General features: G+C 38.3%; 1 long non-coding RNA gene across 1 annotated transcript; it reads right to left on the bottom strand.

Annotated features, from left to right (window-relative positions):
* Positions 1-4,485: 4,485 nt before the first annotated feature.
* Positions 4,486-5,846, bottom strand: LOC148184716 (uncharacterized). Its single transcript, XR_015772321.1, has 3 exons — positions 5,464-5,846; positions 4,931-5,022; positions 4,486-4,584 (listed from the first exon to the last, which is right to left on the bottom strand). It is a non-coding gene; the product is annotated as an uncharacterized LOC148184716 (long non-coding RNA).
* Positions 5,847-17,784: the final 11,938 nt, after the last annotated feature.

The following is a 17,784-nucleotide window of genomic DNA, read 5'->3' as shown; positions in this document are numbered from 1 at the left end:
TACAAGCATTTTCAACAACAAAGTAATTCACTTCATCCAATAGACTGCCTGCAAGTTCAGGGCAATAAAAATGAAGAGCATCTTTAGCTGACAATTTAAGCCCAAATCATTTTTGACTGGCAAGGTGTGGTATCATCCAGAAGAATTGATGTTACAGTAGTAGCTTCAAATTACGGAGTTATAGTGCATCTACTCAACATGCAGCTCTGATCAGTGGAGGTAAGGGGAGGGATAGGAAAGAAATGGATAGCAACAAACACTTTCTGTAAGCTCTATAGTTAATTAAGGATAAGAATTTCTATACACATTTATATTTGAGAAGAACTCAGAATGAAAATTAAAGTGGAAGAATTTGACTGACACTGAATACATATGGAAATTCTCATTTCAGGCACCATTTTTCTGTTCAATCCCCTACATTATTTTTTGAGAGGTCTGAGGAAAAGCATCTCCATTTCAGCAAAGGAAATTTTAAACAATGTCATTTTCTAAAAATGGTGGTTTACTGAAATTATATGTTTCTGATATGCCAACCCATTCCACCCCCTACCCAAACATAATTCAAGGCAGTTTGCTGTGTCAGCAGTTGTCAGTCTTTGTTAGCAAGTGTCAGGGCTGAGATAACCACTAATGTCCTTCTCTAGCTGATGAGTTTAAAGAGCATTAAAGCAGAGACTAAAACTCAGTCTTTTTTAAATGAGCAACAAAACCCTTTCCTAGGTTTTCCTTGAGCAGCAGAACTATTAGCACATTTTTTAATGGGCTTCTCACCCCAATAGAGCTAAATAACAGCCCAGTAACTGTAACCTAGAAATCCATCCAATTGTAAGAAGTTAATTAAATATTACAATAAATCAAGCAAAAAGAACTACATTAAAAAATCCCAAGTAGTTTAAACAGAAATGGTTCACTAATACTGGAATATAGATCTAACACAAGTTACAAACATGTGAGAGTAGAAATTCCTGTGTCAAGATGGATGAGTTAAAGTTAGACCTAAGAGGTAATCAGACCATGGTTAGTCCACCCAGAAAGTATCTTCTATCATTTTCAAGAGAAGGTTTGTGGACTGAAATCATCGAATATACAGCCTCGAAAATTATTGCTTCACATCACAAAAACTGGTCATAACTGATAATCTTTACTCACTGGGAGACTTATTTCAACACAAATGACCCCCACTGAATCAGCAGGAACACCAGAATGATACAGAAATACATTTTGTGTTATACCCTGAGAACACTGATATTTGCTTTTTTCCAGTTGAAATTGGAATGATTGTATTGTTTCTCCAAGTGTCCCTTACATCAGAAAGAAGAAAAATTTCACAGTGACCACCTCAAGATTTAACATCAGTCAATTCTCTTTAACTATCTTTTAAAAAGGGATGCACAGAGTGGATTAAATAGCTCAATGGTTACATAATAGTATAATTGGTTTTTGCTTACTTCTTCATCTGTGCATTCTAATTATGTCTTTTCTATTCTTAAAGTGCAATTCTTTTCTTTAGTATTAATTTTCTTGCATGTGTGCAAGGTATGGAGGTTGAAGGACTCCTCACCATAAATCCCTAATCAGGTTTAACAGTTTAATGCAGCACGGTAACAAGGTTGTGTTAAGGCAATTGACCCTTCAGATCAGCAGATTCCATGGAAATTAGAGCCTCCCACATGTCTCACCTAAGCATAGCCACCTCAAAAATAGGCATTGATTCTGGAGTGTTGGGACCCCTCTAGAGTGAATAGCAAGAAAAAGGCACAATTTATCTTAGAATACTTATCTCAGGATAGGATCAATTGCTCTCTGCACTGCCTACATCTCTCCATTGACTTTACTGGAAGCTTAGGAGAATTGGCTTAGAGGAGACATCTAACTTTTAGATGGATACAGTTAATCGAGGTGAATCCTTGCTGGATGTCAATACAATGCTGGCTTTCTTATCTGAAATGCCACCTCCATCTTCTTTGTCATAGATGGCTCTGACTGTAAAGTGCAGATCAAAAGATACAGCAGATTGGGATGAGTCTCCTTTGTAATGGGGATTTCCCTGAGAGATACTGTGATTACTATATCTATACAAGTAGTGTTAAAGATACACTTTTGTGCACTATTAACAGGAGATTTACTCAGAGTATCTTCTAAAAATACATCTATTCACTGTTCAGCATTATCTTCACTATGTTCCTGAGCTTGGCATTTTTATTGTATTAATGTTTCTATTTTATCTGTTATATTTCTTCTCGTAAACAAACTACCAGCCAAATGCTTTCTGGCTGATTGCACCAGAGCTTGACTATGTCTGGCTTTTAATCACAGTTTCCTCATCTCTCTGAAAACATCCTTGGTCTTCTGGGTAACACAAGCCCTGTGGCAGGCTAACTTATGCTGAGAAAAGGTCGGCTGGCTGTCGGAGCAAAGCACAAGGAAAGCAAAGCCCAGTGCTCAGCTGAGAGCTGAGAAGTTGCCAGAAGGCTGTGGAGCTCATGCAGAGAAACCCCCTGCCTTCCACACTGTGCTGAGCCGAGGTCTCAGGATTTTTAAAGCTTCAGATGTCCAGACACTCTCCTCACTTTGAACAGCAAATGGAAATCAATTTACCTGTCAGCTGGAGAAGGCGCTCCGTGTGTGGGACAAGTGCGGGTTCTGCTTGAGGGCCAGGGGTGGGAGACAGCTGCCTGAGATGATCTCAGAAGATCATTGCATAAATAATTCCAAGCTCTTTTTCCCTATCAGATCTCTGGGTTTCCAAAGGAAGTCATCAGGGCAAGTTTGACATCACAAGGCTGGGTCAGAGGAGAGTCTACAAGGGTGTGAAAAACTGAGGACGTAACACCTGAAGAGGACAAGGGGGTCTGTATGATCTTTAAGAGCAGATAGTGATAGGACATGGGGGAACAGTTTTAAACTAAAACAGGAGAGATTTAGATTAGACATTGGGGAGAAATTATTTGCTGTGAGAGTGCTGAGGCACAGAACAAGTTGTCCAGAGTACTTGTGGGTACCTCATCCCTGAAAGTATTCAAGGGCACGTTGGATGGGGTTTTGAGGAACCTGGTCATGGGGAAGGCATCCCGGCCCATGGATTATGATTAGAATTAGATAATTTTTAAGGCCACTTCCAATTCAAAGCATTCTATGATTCTATGGTTATATGGTCTTTCACAGAATTGCAAGATTCTGCCAAGGAGGAATCCTTCTCTGTTCTGCAGCAACCTGTGCTCCATTAACCAGCTCCAGCTGCAGTAAATCCACTCAGCTCCAGCAAGACTTTTGCAACAGCCAAGCCCCAGCAGTACAACAGGGATAAAGAAACTGTCAGAAAGTCATTTTGATGGCCAACACTTTATCCTCTGACACAATACAGTTGTAAGTTATACAGGAATTTCACAGTATGTAATAGTAATATGCACAAGGTAAAAACTCCAAGTCATTAGCAGTATAATTTATTAGCTAAGTTGTGCCAATGCCTATCAATCAGGCTTTAACGTTGGTTCCAGAGAGGTTTTTGATCTTCCTCACATTGCTTTGCTTTTCTTCTTCCATGGCAGCATTAGCAGGAGACAATTACATTATATATCTACTCAGTGCTCTGGTGAGAGACCATTATGTTCACAGATCATTACTGACATCCTGACATTTGTCATCTCCTTTCATAGCAGTTAAATCTTGCTTTATCTGTAAATGTCACCACGTCATTTATTCATGAAAAGGGGTCACATTCCCAAAATAGTACACTCAGCTTTTAAAAAGGAAGTTGGTTTTATTCACTGTGGTAATCCTTGGACAAACTTCACTGCTGCTAAGTACTGACATTTTTTCCCCATGCAGCTGTTTACATCCCCACATACAGATTTCAGGTTTGGTTTTTTCAAACTAAAACCCTAAAAGAAAGACAAATGATCAGGATGAGAAAAATAAGTGCTTATTTTTTCAGCTTCCTACACTTAATCCACATGGAATTATCATCACCGAATTTACTGTTGTGAAGCATAATTTTAATTTGACATTGTACTGGCTGAGAACCCACTGGCTGTCTATTTTTACTAAGACTTTGGCAGGTAGTTCTCAGCTGGACTGTATTTCAACCTCACAAAAACATAGTTTAAATAATCCTTGATACTAATACTTTCTTTTTCCACCTTCAAGGCCTTGAAAGTTTAATTAATAGAAGCCTAGGCCTGCCCTGTGAGATACATAGACATTATTTTTTTCAAAAAAATAGAGAAAATAAATAAAAGCTGATGCAAGGAGGATGCCTAAAGGACTCCTCCTGTGATCTTTGAAGAAATTCATCAAACCCAAGTGTGAAGTCAGAATCTAGGAGGGCAGAAGCTCCCTCTTACACAATTTATACACTAACAGGCATATTTTCTACAGTAGGATTTCCTTTATCACCATGCTTCTCTTTTTTGACTGTGCATCAGGATTTTAGTGAATGCATTGACAAAACTGTGTTTTTTTGGTACTTATGGATTTCTCATTGAAGTCCATGTTCAGTTTTCAGTCACACCCATCCTATCAGCCAGGTATGTTAGGCTGCAGCTCCTTCTTACTCAGATTATCATGGAGGCACTTGCATTATTTCTGAAAAAAAAAAATTGGCTGTGGACAAATTTTAAGGCCAGATTCTAAGATAGTATGAATTAGCTTAACAGTTGGGATCCATATGTATATTTATATCTGTATATACATATTTATATATGTATATACTTATATAGCTTATCTAGTGATCTACCATCTTGATGCTTTCTGTAGTGATAAAAACATAGCAGCTCACTTCTCTACAGTAATTTCCAAACCATTTTACAAGCCCTATGAAGTATATGCAGCAATTACTTTTTACACCATTCACAGCAGCTGCTTTATGAGCTCAGCAATGCTCCACAATAGCTGAAGGTAGAAAATTACAAAAACTGAGGCCTGAGTTTACCAGGGGTCTAAAAGGGCTGCAGCTTCTCCATTAATGTTGCCCCCTGAAGCATATAATCAACAGCTGGATCCATTTCCGAAACTGTCACATCCCTTTGAAAATAAAGAGAATTTAAGTAAACTGAACAGAATCACAGAAATAACAGAATAATCACAGAATAATTCAGGTTGGGAGGGACCTTGGGAGTTCATCTTTGCTGAAGGCAAAGCCACATAAGATCTGGTTGCATAACTTTGTCCAGTTAAGTTTTGAACATATCTAGATAGTATCAACAACCTCCTTTCCAGCTTTGACAGCCCCCATGGTAAAAAAAAAAAAAAAAAAAAAAAAAAAAAAAAGGCAAAAAAAAAAATCACCCCATAACTCCAAACAGAAAACATTACTCATATCTAATCTGAATGTCCTGTGTTCCAGATTTTGGACTTCACCCTATCACCATGCATCTCTGAAGGTGCTCCAAAGCCTTCTCCTTTAAACATTCCTCATGCCTCCTGACCAGTAGAGCCCTACACTGGATTTGCTCCCATTTTTACCTGTCATTCTTTCATTGAGATGCTCCAAAGAGCATGTGTGTGGATGCTCTGTGCATTGCCATCTCACACGTGTCAAATCCAGGGGGAGAATTGTTTCTCTCACTGCAAGACATCACTGCTGAGGTCAAGCCCTTGTCCTCCAGGTGCCATTGGCAAAACTTGCTGCACACTTCCTCCAGCAAGTTATTCAGGTTGCCATAGTTTCTGCTTCAAGTTCTCAATGCTTCTTTTCCTGCCAAGTTTCCTGCCCTCCCCCAGCATGTCTTTACAACTTCCAGTTATGTGATTTTCGAGACCAGCTGGAACATAAATGCTCAGAGCTGAAGAACAAATAAAATGGTTGCTTTCAAAAAGTTAACTGACAAAATTCTCCTCTGTGCCACCACTTCCATGGGTGGTTCTCCCCACATGCCAATCAATGCAAAACCAGCACAGCCAGTTATCTGTTGAAGTCAGGGTCATTACCTCCACTTAAACCAGCTGAGAATTTCAAGACCACAGCTTCCGATCACACCAGGTGTGGGACCAACTTTCCCTGAGAAATTGGTGGTGTTGTAATTATGATGAGTATTCAACTCAGACACACGTTTATTTTTTAACAGTATTGACCATTTTCTATTTCCCAAACAGTAAAAATCTCTATCTACTAAAGACTGGCTTCTGAAATTTGCCACTATAGTACATTTCACCAAAACAACAAAGGAGGTCACGTAACAGACCTGTATTTGTAACCATTGTATTTGAAAGACTTCAGCATCAATATATAGGAAAAAAAATTCAGTCATTGCACAGATTTTGATAGGATTTATTAAGAACAGAATCTGTCCATAAAAAATTCTGAAACTAGCTTTACTGGATGTTCTAAAACATTATCTATTTAATACTGCGCTGGGTTTCAGGGAAAACTCTCTGTTAATCATTTTTTGCAAGAAAATGGATTTATTCTAAAGAAACATGCAACTTTTTTTTTTGAGATGAAGGGTTGCATATTGTTTAAAGACATTTGTTACAGTAAAGGAAAGTAATGATAACTAAAAGGAAAGGGACTAAGGCTCTGAAAGCTTATTTTGCTGTAGCTGTACTTTGCAATGTGAAAAACATAATGGATGTAATTTTTGTTCCATGCAAGCCAAAGGGAGGTTTGTCACAGGCTTGAGTGATGTCAGGAACTGACACTATTTCTCAGGCTGACGTTGTTTTGCCATATAACATGCAGCATTTTTGGTGTGAACTGAAAGATCCTACAATTAACTTCCTTTATTCCAATGAAAGCTTTTTTTTCTTTCTTTTTCTACCACATTTTTTGGTAGCTTTCCTAAATATACTGTAAAATTTTACATGAAGGAACTGTTTCTGTTTGAAGTCTATTATTCATATCTTTTTGCATGTGTCCATGTATGCATGCACATGTACAAATGTGTATACAGAATCTTTATCAAACATTACACAGTACAGTAGATATTAAAAAAATTGTGTCTTCTCTACTCACCATGAAGTCTATTTTCTCCTGATAACTACAGCAAACTCTATTGACCTCTGGAGATTTGCACTGATATTGCATATTGCCTGTTAAAACAACTGGAAAAACAACTCCCCACCTAAGTAGAAGCTGCACTCATTCATGTGAGATTTTGTTCCTGAATCCTTAAAAAGAACTTCAAGATCAAATGCTGTCAAGCCAAATACTATATTTTTAAATATAAAAGATTAAACTAGTAAAAATAATCACACACACACAAACAGTACCTCTTCTTTTAAAAATAAATTTTCTTTCTCTCAGAACCTTTAATCTCTTTTCTTTTCAGCACCTTTAATCTCTATTCCAGAAACAGCTTTCTTTATGTACCCATGCAAATCAAGATCACTGACATCAAATATACTGCCTCTGTCCTGGTGTTACTCCCAGTTTACAGCATGTTTTATCATTACTAGTTTCATCTACCCACTTATCAATTGTTTGACCAAGCACCTTTCTTTCCAGCTTATGGCCTCAAATTGGTTTTTTTTAAATCAAATGCTGATCAGTGACAGCGCTGCTTGTTGAACAGCAGTGTCCACCATGTATGAAAACAGAACCACAATAAGGGATGCTAAAGCAGGGATAATCCACTTTTTTACTGACATCTGGCTTATAGCTGTGACTCACATTTCATGTAGTGACCTGGCTCACAGTGAAATTGAGTGAATGGTAAGTGACAAATGGTGGAAAGACAACTTTCAAAATTCAGAGACTGGTAGGTGCTTTTATGCACTGGTTCTTAAAGATGCTTCCACATGCAACTGTTGTTCTGGATAACATTGGTTACAGACTTGAGCACCAGAAGTGATTGCATAGAAAAATGAGGGTAGTGTCTCATACGACATAACTAATGATGGATGGTGTTCTGCCACTTGGCACACATTTAACAGAGGGTCTGCAGCACGTTCTCTGTGTCAGGTCAGGTCCTCTGAGACAGATAAAGAAATGCTGATGTCAGCTGAAACCTCCAGATATCTCTGTGGACACCAAGGAGGGCAGTTAACCCCTCCAGATGTGGTTCACCACTGGCAAGGTTATCACACACATGGATATCAGAGCCAACCCACAGGGTCTGCCAGCCAGGACAGATGAGAAGCAAGGAGGCAGAGCTCCACCTGAACACCTGGAGGAAGAACTCCTCCACTGTATGGGTGACTGACAAAAACAGACTGTCCAGAGTGGTTGTGGAGTCTCTCTCACTGGAGATATTCCAGAGCTGTCTGGACACAGTCTTGTTCCCAGTGCTCTGGGATGACCCTGCCAGAGCAGGCAGCTTGGACCAGATGATCCACTGTGCTCCCTTCCAACCTGCCCCATCCTGGGATTCTGTGAAGGGATCTCGCAGCTGGCATTTCTGGGACACTCAGATGAGAAGCAGAACCTGAGCACATTTCTCAGCACAGACCTCTACCTCTTCCTCTGCTTATTCAGCCTTTAAAGGATTTGGCCATCAATTACAGTAGCTAAGGATTAGGCTATCCACAGACTGTGGAAAAGCAAGCAGACGGCTCCTACGTTCTGAAAATATCCAGATATCTGGCAAGAGGTCTGCCTGTAAGAGCTAAATCATTTACATGAAACCAAAAGGAAAGAAGCCAAGATTTATACCACACAGTCAAGGACTTACAAGTCAGTCGGAGGAAAATCCTATGACCTGCCTTATCCATAGACTTTCCAGTTTTCTGCAATTGTGAAAAATGAATGAATTCAATGTACCCTTGCTATCATACCCTTCCATCACCACACAAGTTTTAGTAACATTCAATACAAAACAGCTAAATTCACTCAACAAACAGGGCTCTAGAGAGACCTGAGGTGTATGGATGGTTGTTTTATGAATTACTCAGGAGAGAGATCTCCTAAGCAGTAAATAGGTGTTCCTGTTGCACATTCCCAGTGTTAGAATGAGAAGGAGTTCCCAGTGTTAGAGTGGGTGTCTGAGGGAAGGTTTTCCAAAAACATTTGTAACAGCTGGGACAAATCTAATGACAAGCAGCCTTGAAGAGGTTTTCCTGAATTATAGAGAATTTAGACTTCATCATTTTGCTCAAGTGACACATTTGGTTTCCGAGTGTTTTGCTGATTTCCTAACTGTACCATAGACTGAAATAATTTTGGTCCACTATTGCTGCCAGGGGGGACACACAGCAGCAGCAGAATTGGTCTACAACAGTGAAATTTCTGAGGCAAAATTCTGCAATGTTTCAAAAACAGTTCAATTTTCCCCAGCAGAAATGTGTTTGAGACCAAATACAGCATTTGGTGAAACTCAATTTCCTTTTCTCCTCCTTGCAGAACATAAGGCAGCGTCAAAGGGACCCATTCCCGCTCATGGAGGGAAAAAATCCCAATGTGTATATAAGGGAACCAGATGAAGAAAAGCCAGCCTTTATTTAAGTGTAACACCTGTAGCTCACTCTCCCAGCTTCAGAGAGGGAACATATGCTGAGGACATTTGACCAGACATGTACAGAGTTAAAAGCTGTATAGTATAGTATTAGAAGTTTCTATCTCAGCACAGTATGTTCAGGGGAAGGGAAGATATCCCAAAATACATTGCATGTATTAAATAGAGTTATGTAGGCAGGCTCATGAGATAAGTTTTTTTCCCACCTTTTGAGATGTGTGTTATGCTCTTTATGCTAAATTTTGAATAGAAGGAATTGGATGTTGGATGAAAGATTTGAATAGTCCTAAGAATAGCAGAAAGGATTATTGGGTAATTTGTTTCAACATCTCTTTTACAACCCTATTTCTTAAACATTCCCCACCTGTGCTCCTACCACACCATGTAAAGTTGGCTGACATTTTCCACAGTGCTTTACAAATGTGGCAAAACAAGAAAAGAACAGAACAGATCTGCAATTATAACCTACTGTATTTCAAGACACTTTAACACAGGTAACTGCATGGTATAACTTACAAAATAAATCCCATTTCTGATCCTCTGAGGATTACTGAAAAACCAAATAAACCATCTGGCTATTACACATTCATTTGCCTAGCAAGTATTTTGGATGTCCTCCCATTAATATGTCATTTGAAAGAGTACTTAGTTCTGTGGGAGATGAAGCGTCACCACACAGGTCATGCCTAAATCAACAGAACAGCTTGTCCCTCTCTCACAGCCAATCTACATATAATTGATTTTCAGAATCCATATTCAAAGACAAAAACCATTTCTTCGAGAGATTCAAGTGCCACATTTCACAGCTCTCTTGTACAATTTTGGGCAAGGTCTATCTTCCACTGCTACAGTATTGGTATAAATTTTAAATTGCCTCATTCCTAGATGATATTCTACTTACTGCAGATGGGCAAAAAGTCATGCAACAAAGAAAAATGATAACTGGATTTATTAAAACCTTTCAAGCTCCTCTTTTCAAACAGCTTACACCGACTGTCACCCCCACAGCACCATATTCAGTGTTAGTGAGAGGTGTTAAACAGACTCGGTTTGCTCCTCTTCCTCAGCACATTCTTGGTTTTGGGAACAAAGAAATTCCCACATAAAATGAACAGATGAGCAGACATTTAATGTTACCACCAGTCTGAGGTAATTTCCATAAAAGCAAACTGCCATATGACACCAGCCTAGGACACAGTACCAGAGCCGAATCAAACAATATCAGCGTGGAATTTGGATTCCAGGCTCACTATAAATCTTAGCATGCAGATTCTTCACTGCTAACAGACTTTGGTACAAACACCCCCAAAATCACAGCACTTTGGTACAAACACCCCCAAAACTGCCAAGTATCTGAAATAGACTGAGAGAAGTTTGTGGGGTTTGGATTTTCCAAGCTCACCCACAGATAACGATGCACATACATATACAGAACTTGGAAAACATGCTGTTGTGAAATATTCCCTCCTATCCATGATACTGCACCACTCTTTCCAAGAGGCGGCTCCTGGACAATGCAAGCTGTGGGGTAGAATCACCAGGGCACTTCTCTCTCTAACCATTCTGCTAAAATCACATTTGAATCTGCTCCAACTGCAACTGATTCAGTGGAAATTCTTCATGTTCTTTCAGCAACAATGGGAATATGTGAAAAGTGCTTTTCATCCAAATACCAAATGTTCTTGAACAGTCTTGTTGTTGTTCAATTTGTATTCCTATTATATTAATTTTAGCATAAGAAGTACATGGATAAGTCTGGGGCGGGGGGTAAAACAGGAGGTAGGGAGAAATGTCAGAATTCTTGAGACATGGGAGATGAAAATCATAGAAATGTAATCTTAGCTGCAAATTACCAAGAGAGAAAGAAACTAAAAGTGTTCATTTGAACTTACCCTGTTATCCAGCATTTTGATAAAGCAGTGACAGTCAGTACAGATTATTTTTATTTAAATTCTTGGGAGATAATTATTATTTTACTTGAATAATCCTTGAGTTATTTGAAAGGAGCCCTGGCAGAAGGAAGCAAGCTTTAAGCTGTATAATGCATTGCTAGCAATGAATATATAATTTGTACTTCAAGCCCACAGACAGTAAAAATATAAGTAAAACTCCAGAAACACACACATACAAAAGTTTGTTTGTGGCAAATAATGAATTTACAAGTCAAAGTATATCCTTTATATAGAAAACATTAAGGATATACTATTTCTACAAATGATTCTCAAGAGGGAAGAGGAAACGGGAGAAAAAAGGATGGCTGTGAAATGGAAGATGGGTCTTCTCATGGGTACTGTTAATGGAACAGCAAGAGGGACACTGAAATATATTGCTTACTTTAATATCCATTCCTCTTGTCCTTCCTTCCTTTATTCTTCTAGACACATTCATCAATGAGAAGCAGGTTCATGTAACAATCATTTACCTATACACCAACCTAAACACATTACATAAAAATAAAATTATATTCTGGGACAGAATGAAGTAACTGCACTCAAGCTTTAATTTATCTTCTGAACAGCATTGAGTTGAGAAAAAAAAAATGTAGAAAATCCATTTACAAAGCCCTCTTTCCATCCAAAAGCACATAGCTGTGAAACACTGGCTAAAACATATATCTTGAGGAAACAGTTCTCGGGGGACCATTTCTAAACACATTTAATCTTGGAGGCTAAAGCTACCATCTTGCTGTTTCTTGGTAATATACATTTAAGAGCCTGGTAGATCTGAGGCTCACAGCCCTTCCCATGTGGAATGACTGCCAAGCAGGCAGTGGGTGAAAGGATACTGGATTTCACCCCCGGTCATCAGAGAGGGTGACTCCCACCAAGGACATACACAAGTACACTGTGTCCTCTGGGCTAGACCTGAGTCCTGGGTTACATGTCCTGGACAGGAGCTGAACATCTGACAAATCTGGGAATTTTCCAGCCTGCTCAGTTCTCTAATACCATTTCCAATTCAGGTATTTTTTCTTTTTTAAGAGAAGCTAAAGACTAAAAAGAGTAAGACTCTGTAACAAAAGTAAAACTCCAGAACTGAAAATCACAGGATATAAAAATCATAGGATTGACTTAAAAATTTATTTGTATCTCTCCCTTGTTCTCTCTGTTTCTCTCTCTTTCCATTTCACTCCACCCTCCCAAATACATGCAAACAATGTAGTTCTCTGGCCTGAGGGTTTGTTTTCCTCGAAATTTTGTTCACGAGATTATTTCCCTTTTTTTCCTTCAGAGAATAAACATCAGACTGACTATTTCTAGCACCTTAATATTGAAACAATTTAATATGTTTCATAATCATAAAGAAAGACTAAGAGTTGGCAACTTCACTAGCAAGGAACTTAAAAACTAAATATTGTTTTTCTCTCTTTTCAGAATATTGATGCATTTCCCTCTGCCTGACTCCAGTCCCTTTTAGCCTGCTCAGAAGTCTCTCTAAGCTGCCGGCTGACCCAGCTGTGTCAGGAGCACATACTGTACTGCACACTTTGTTGTTTCTTTCTTCTGCCTGAATCAAGGAAATAGTTGTTCTTCTTTGATCTGTCTCTCAGCTGCATGACTTTTAGTTCCATCTGTCCTGTCTGCTGTTTATGAAATAACTTTTTTTTCCCAGTTCCTGCCAAATAACCTGATTTTGATATTTTCCTCTTTATGCTGAATGCCCAGGCATACATCTTTCATAACTGCAGGGTGTGTTTGGCTCTCTGGGTTGTAATTGAAGGCCTGGCTTGAGCCCAAAGGGTGAAAACTTCTGTTGCTGAGGGCAATTTACCTGTGTGAGTCTCGTTAATGTGAATGGAAGGTAGGTGGCTAAATCCCAACACAGCTCACAAAAGATATATAACTGGCTCAAAAAAACCCAAAAAACACTGGATGTATTATTAATTGTATAGTGCCATTTACAGGGGCTAAAATACAGGTTGTTTAATTTTGGAAGTTGCTATATGCAGATTTAAAATCAAGAGGACATTTGCTGAAGATTGAATAAAAAAAAAATTAGAACAACAGCAATACACCAAAAACATTAATGTATCTAGACAGTTCTAATATTCTTTTATATTTAGAAGGAAAAACTTCAATATTTGTACTGTTCAGGCTTTGTCTGAATATTGACACATTCTTCTGTGTGTGAGAATGGAATGATGAAGATTACCAAGGACAAAAACAACCAAGAACTCTTTTTTTTTAAGTTAAAGTATCCAATAAGGATATTCTTCAAAGAATAAAAGCTAGGCCTTGCACTTTTCAGGTAGTCATTTCTTTATTGTCATTAATAATTGACTCCTCTATTTGCCATTTACACATTGCCCTACCTTTCCCTCTTGCCTTTATTTGTATCTCTTTATTTTATGTCCTCAATTTTTCATTAACTTGCATCAATCTTTTCTTCTATATTTTGCATTCGAAGAATCACATCCCTATTCTAGGTCATTAAGCTGTATCATCCTTTCTTAATCCAATTGCTACATGAAGACACAATACCAGAAGGAGTGTAGTGACAACCAGGGGATCAACAGGTTGTAAAATGACCTTTAAGTCCCACAATAAGGCCAAAACTACTTAAATTGGAAAGCAGAAGATACAAAAGAGAGCAGAATTAATAAGTAATTCATGAATACTATTATATATCCTGAGGTTGTTTCACTGTGCAAGTGGCATGCTTTCAAGTGCCATGAATAGCTACAGAATGTATTTCTGTGTATCCAAATACATAATAATTACCTCCTATTAAATAATGATAAGAAATATGCGACATGGTCTTTGTAGTTGGCTGGAACAAATAGATTTTGCCATTCTTACATAGCATATGGCTCCTGATGATTGTACTATCACCTGAACTCTTCATAACATATTTTCTCTTTTAATTTTTAGTGATGCTAAGCAAAACCACCGAGTTACTCATCACAAGTGATGACCGACATCCCATCTGCAATGCAAATGTGTGGGGATAACTATGGAAAAAGAGCTTTTTCACAGCTTCATGAGCAAGTTAAGAAGCAACTGAACAACTGGAGACACACACAAACAGAAGGCATGGGCAGCAGCCAGGACAGCATCTCCAGGCACTCCATATGTGGACTTTCTGTTGCCTACAGCAAATAAACTTTTGAAGCCAGCAGTGGTAGGAAAGCTGACAGAATGAATTAAAAAGTGGCAGCAGGGAGCCAAATACTGCAGTAACAGAGGTTACAGGGAACTCCCTGAACTCTGGGCAGGACAGGCAGTGAGAGGGCTGCCAGTGACAGAGAAAAGCAGCAGAGGACAGGATGGGTACACACAAGGAACCTTCAAGGTCAGGAGAGGCAGAAGTAGCAGACAACTGTAATTACTATAACTGCAGTTTTTAGGAGGCCATGGCGAAACAGTTTCCCTTGAGGGATGACAGAAATACAAATTCCTGCATGGAAGTAGGTGTCGAACAGCAGACGGCCATGAACATGTGGGGATCATTCCCTGGAAGCATTCAGGAGCTGTCAAAGAAGCTGCCAGATTTCTCTTTTCAGAACAGAAATCTCTAGAGAGTGAATGACAAGAGGACATCAGGCTCCAACTGGACAAAATGCAAGCAAGCCAAATTTGCCTAGAAATTCCTGAAACCCCATGTTTAGGTAACATTACTCATTTTCTAGTAAAGATAAATGAATATTCTGAGTATGTTCCAGATTTGTATTGGAAACTGATAGAGGTGCCATCACATGACAGTCACGAACCTTTATCAAAAATTCCAGAAGCATACAACCAGCAAAACACCTTGTTGTGCCCCAGAAATGGCTTCCTGCATGTGGTTTTTCTATACGTCATTCTTAACACCACTGTCTATTTTCTCATGTTTTATTATTTATCCTGTGAAGTGCAAATTTCTTTTTCTGTTCTGAAAGTCTTGTCACACATATACAGACACTGTAAGATAAAGTGATAGCTTTCTACACAGTTCTATTATGAGAACCTGAACATCATCCCAAATTACCTGTCATCAGCTGTTCAAGTCTTCTTTCCATTACTGACAAAACAAATGAACAGCTGCTTGCTCCACAAACCTGTGCACTGGAAAAAAGACACACTAATAAAAAAAGCTGTAAACAGCAAGCAAAAAATGAATAAATGTTCTAGACATAATACCAAGTGGGTTAAGGCAGCCTGCACTCCCTGATACCTAAAGAGTAGAGTCTCCTCCAATATGTTATTTTATAAAATGTTCTTATTTATAAAAGCATTTCAGCAGCAGCTGCTGTATGTTAACAACTTAATTCTTCATGGATATAAACCTATGATTTTTTTTTTTTCCTGAGTACTGGAAAAAATATAAGAGTACACAGGTATCATGAAAATCATTAAATGGTTAAATACAAGGACAAGAGTTTCTATTTATTTAGAACTGCTTAAAAATTTTACAAAGCACTTTAAAATTTGAAAAAATGCCATTGTATTATTTCACTATTTTTCCATGCATAATGTCATGAAAGAAAAGAGAAATATGTTTTTTCACTTTATTTTCATGCAAAGATTGGTTTTATTAAGAAAGCTAAGGCTAAAAAGAAAGATAAAGAAAGTAGCAGGTAAATAAAAAATATATAAAATTAAGTTTTATATGTAATTTTCCAAAAACTTAAAGAATTAAACTAAAAATAAATAAAACCCAAAATTTTATATGCAAAACCAAATTTCAAACAAATGGATGGCTGTGGCAATGAAAATTCTGTGCAATTATTTTTCATTTTCCCTCTTTATCATTTCCCCCATTTTTCACCTTCCTTTATGCCTTCATTAATTATTTCTCCCAGGACTTTTTGGAACTTGAAGCAACACTGATAAACATACAAAGCTACTTTTCTACCCTACAGAAACAGGGTTTGAAATTCATGCGTTTCAAAGTCAGAATGAATAATTGTGAGTATTCAGCCTGTTGCTTGGTGCATCCCAGGCCACAGAATCTCACCAGGAATTTAACCAGGCTCATCTCTTTGCTTTGCATGGTAGCACATTGCTCAGATATGCACTCAAGGCAATGAAAAGCTTCTATATCCCAAGATAAGCTTTTCCAGCCACTAACTGTGACAGTCACACAGTTTCCTCCACAGAGCTTCCTCCATTGTAAATAATGAGCATGCTAATTTCTCCATCTACGCTTACTTTGTGCTAGTTTAAGCCTGCAATTGTTGGATTTTGTCCTGTGGAGTTTTTGTTGGGTTTTGGGTTTGGTTTGTTGGTTCGGTTTTTTTTGGAAAGGGTAAGGCAGTTGTTTTTGTGTTGTGGTGTTTTTTTGGAAGATAAAAGAGCCTTCTATGATCAAATACTTCTTCAGATGTAATCATAGGTAGCCATCTTTTGACCTTTCTGGACAAACAAAATTGATTGCACTTCTTTAGTTTCACACTACAAAGTATCTCTTCCAAACCCCAAAATGCTTCAATAAATCTTTCCCAAACTCCCTCCAGGTTGTCAATATCCTTTTTGCACTGCTTTGGGTGTCTGTCATCTGATTCCAGTTCCACTCTCTTTCCCCAAGGCTGGCAGAGGGAGCTGACATCCTGCGTTCTGCCGCAATGTTTCGCCTCGCACTGCGAACGGCGTTTCACCTGGGTCTGCTGAAGCACATGGCAAGGAGCATACTTTCTCTGCTGACTTTAAAAGGAATCTACTTTCAACCCAGGAATCTTAATTCTTGGATAGCTTTAGTGAGGCAGATGAATCCCACTCAGTGGTCACCAGGGGACAATCCAGCTGTCTAGACAAGAGCTTTGTGCGATTTCAGATACCTCAGGCATCACACCTGGCTGCACCCATGGATGCCTTGTTACATCTGCCAGCTGCACGCAATGCCTCTGAAAATATAAAACATCTAGCTATGTTTCATCAGGATAATTGCTTTATGAAAATGTTTTATGGACTCACCAAGACACTGGATCATTAAAAATAAATATTTTCCATAATGTTGCATTGACTTGCATCAGTTGTAATTTTAATCTTAGTTCAATTCATCCAAGAAATTTTTCCTAGGTAAGCAAATTGTCTTCAAGGCCATTTAAGTCACTATGTTGGCCACAGCTATTTTCTCAAGTTTATGGAAGTTCCTCGGGATACAGAGATTTCCAAAAAAATTAATTTAGGCAGCTCCACAGACAAGTCATTTTCTTGACAGTGAATTATCTGATTCTGTAGATTTGAAAATATTTAGTGTTTCTGTTTAACACTCTCAAAAGTGAGAGAAAATAAATATTTCATTATTCTTTTAGAAAATGGATGTATTTAACTTAATTCTGCATTTTCTTTACCAGGGTTAACAATTTTACCATCCATAGTTCTACAAAACTGCAGACATTTTCCTCCTGTTTAAAGAACTTCTTGTTATCTTTGCCCTATTACCCATAGATTTTCAACTGACTGCTTTAGTTTTC

This window comes from Pseudopodoces humilis, chromosome 3, assembly GCF_049639895.1.
Source record: "Pseudopodoces humilis isolate 2021_Gansu_Grassland_sample_001 chromosome 3, ASM4963989v1, whole genome shotgun sequence".
NCBI classification, from domain to species: Eukaryota; Metazoa; Chordata; class Aves; order Passeriformes; family Paridae; genus Pseudopodoces; species Pseudopodoces humilis.
Note: the sequence above shows the minus strand (reverse complement) of the source record. Positions and strands in the feature narration are given on the sequence as shown.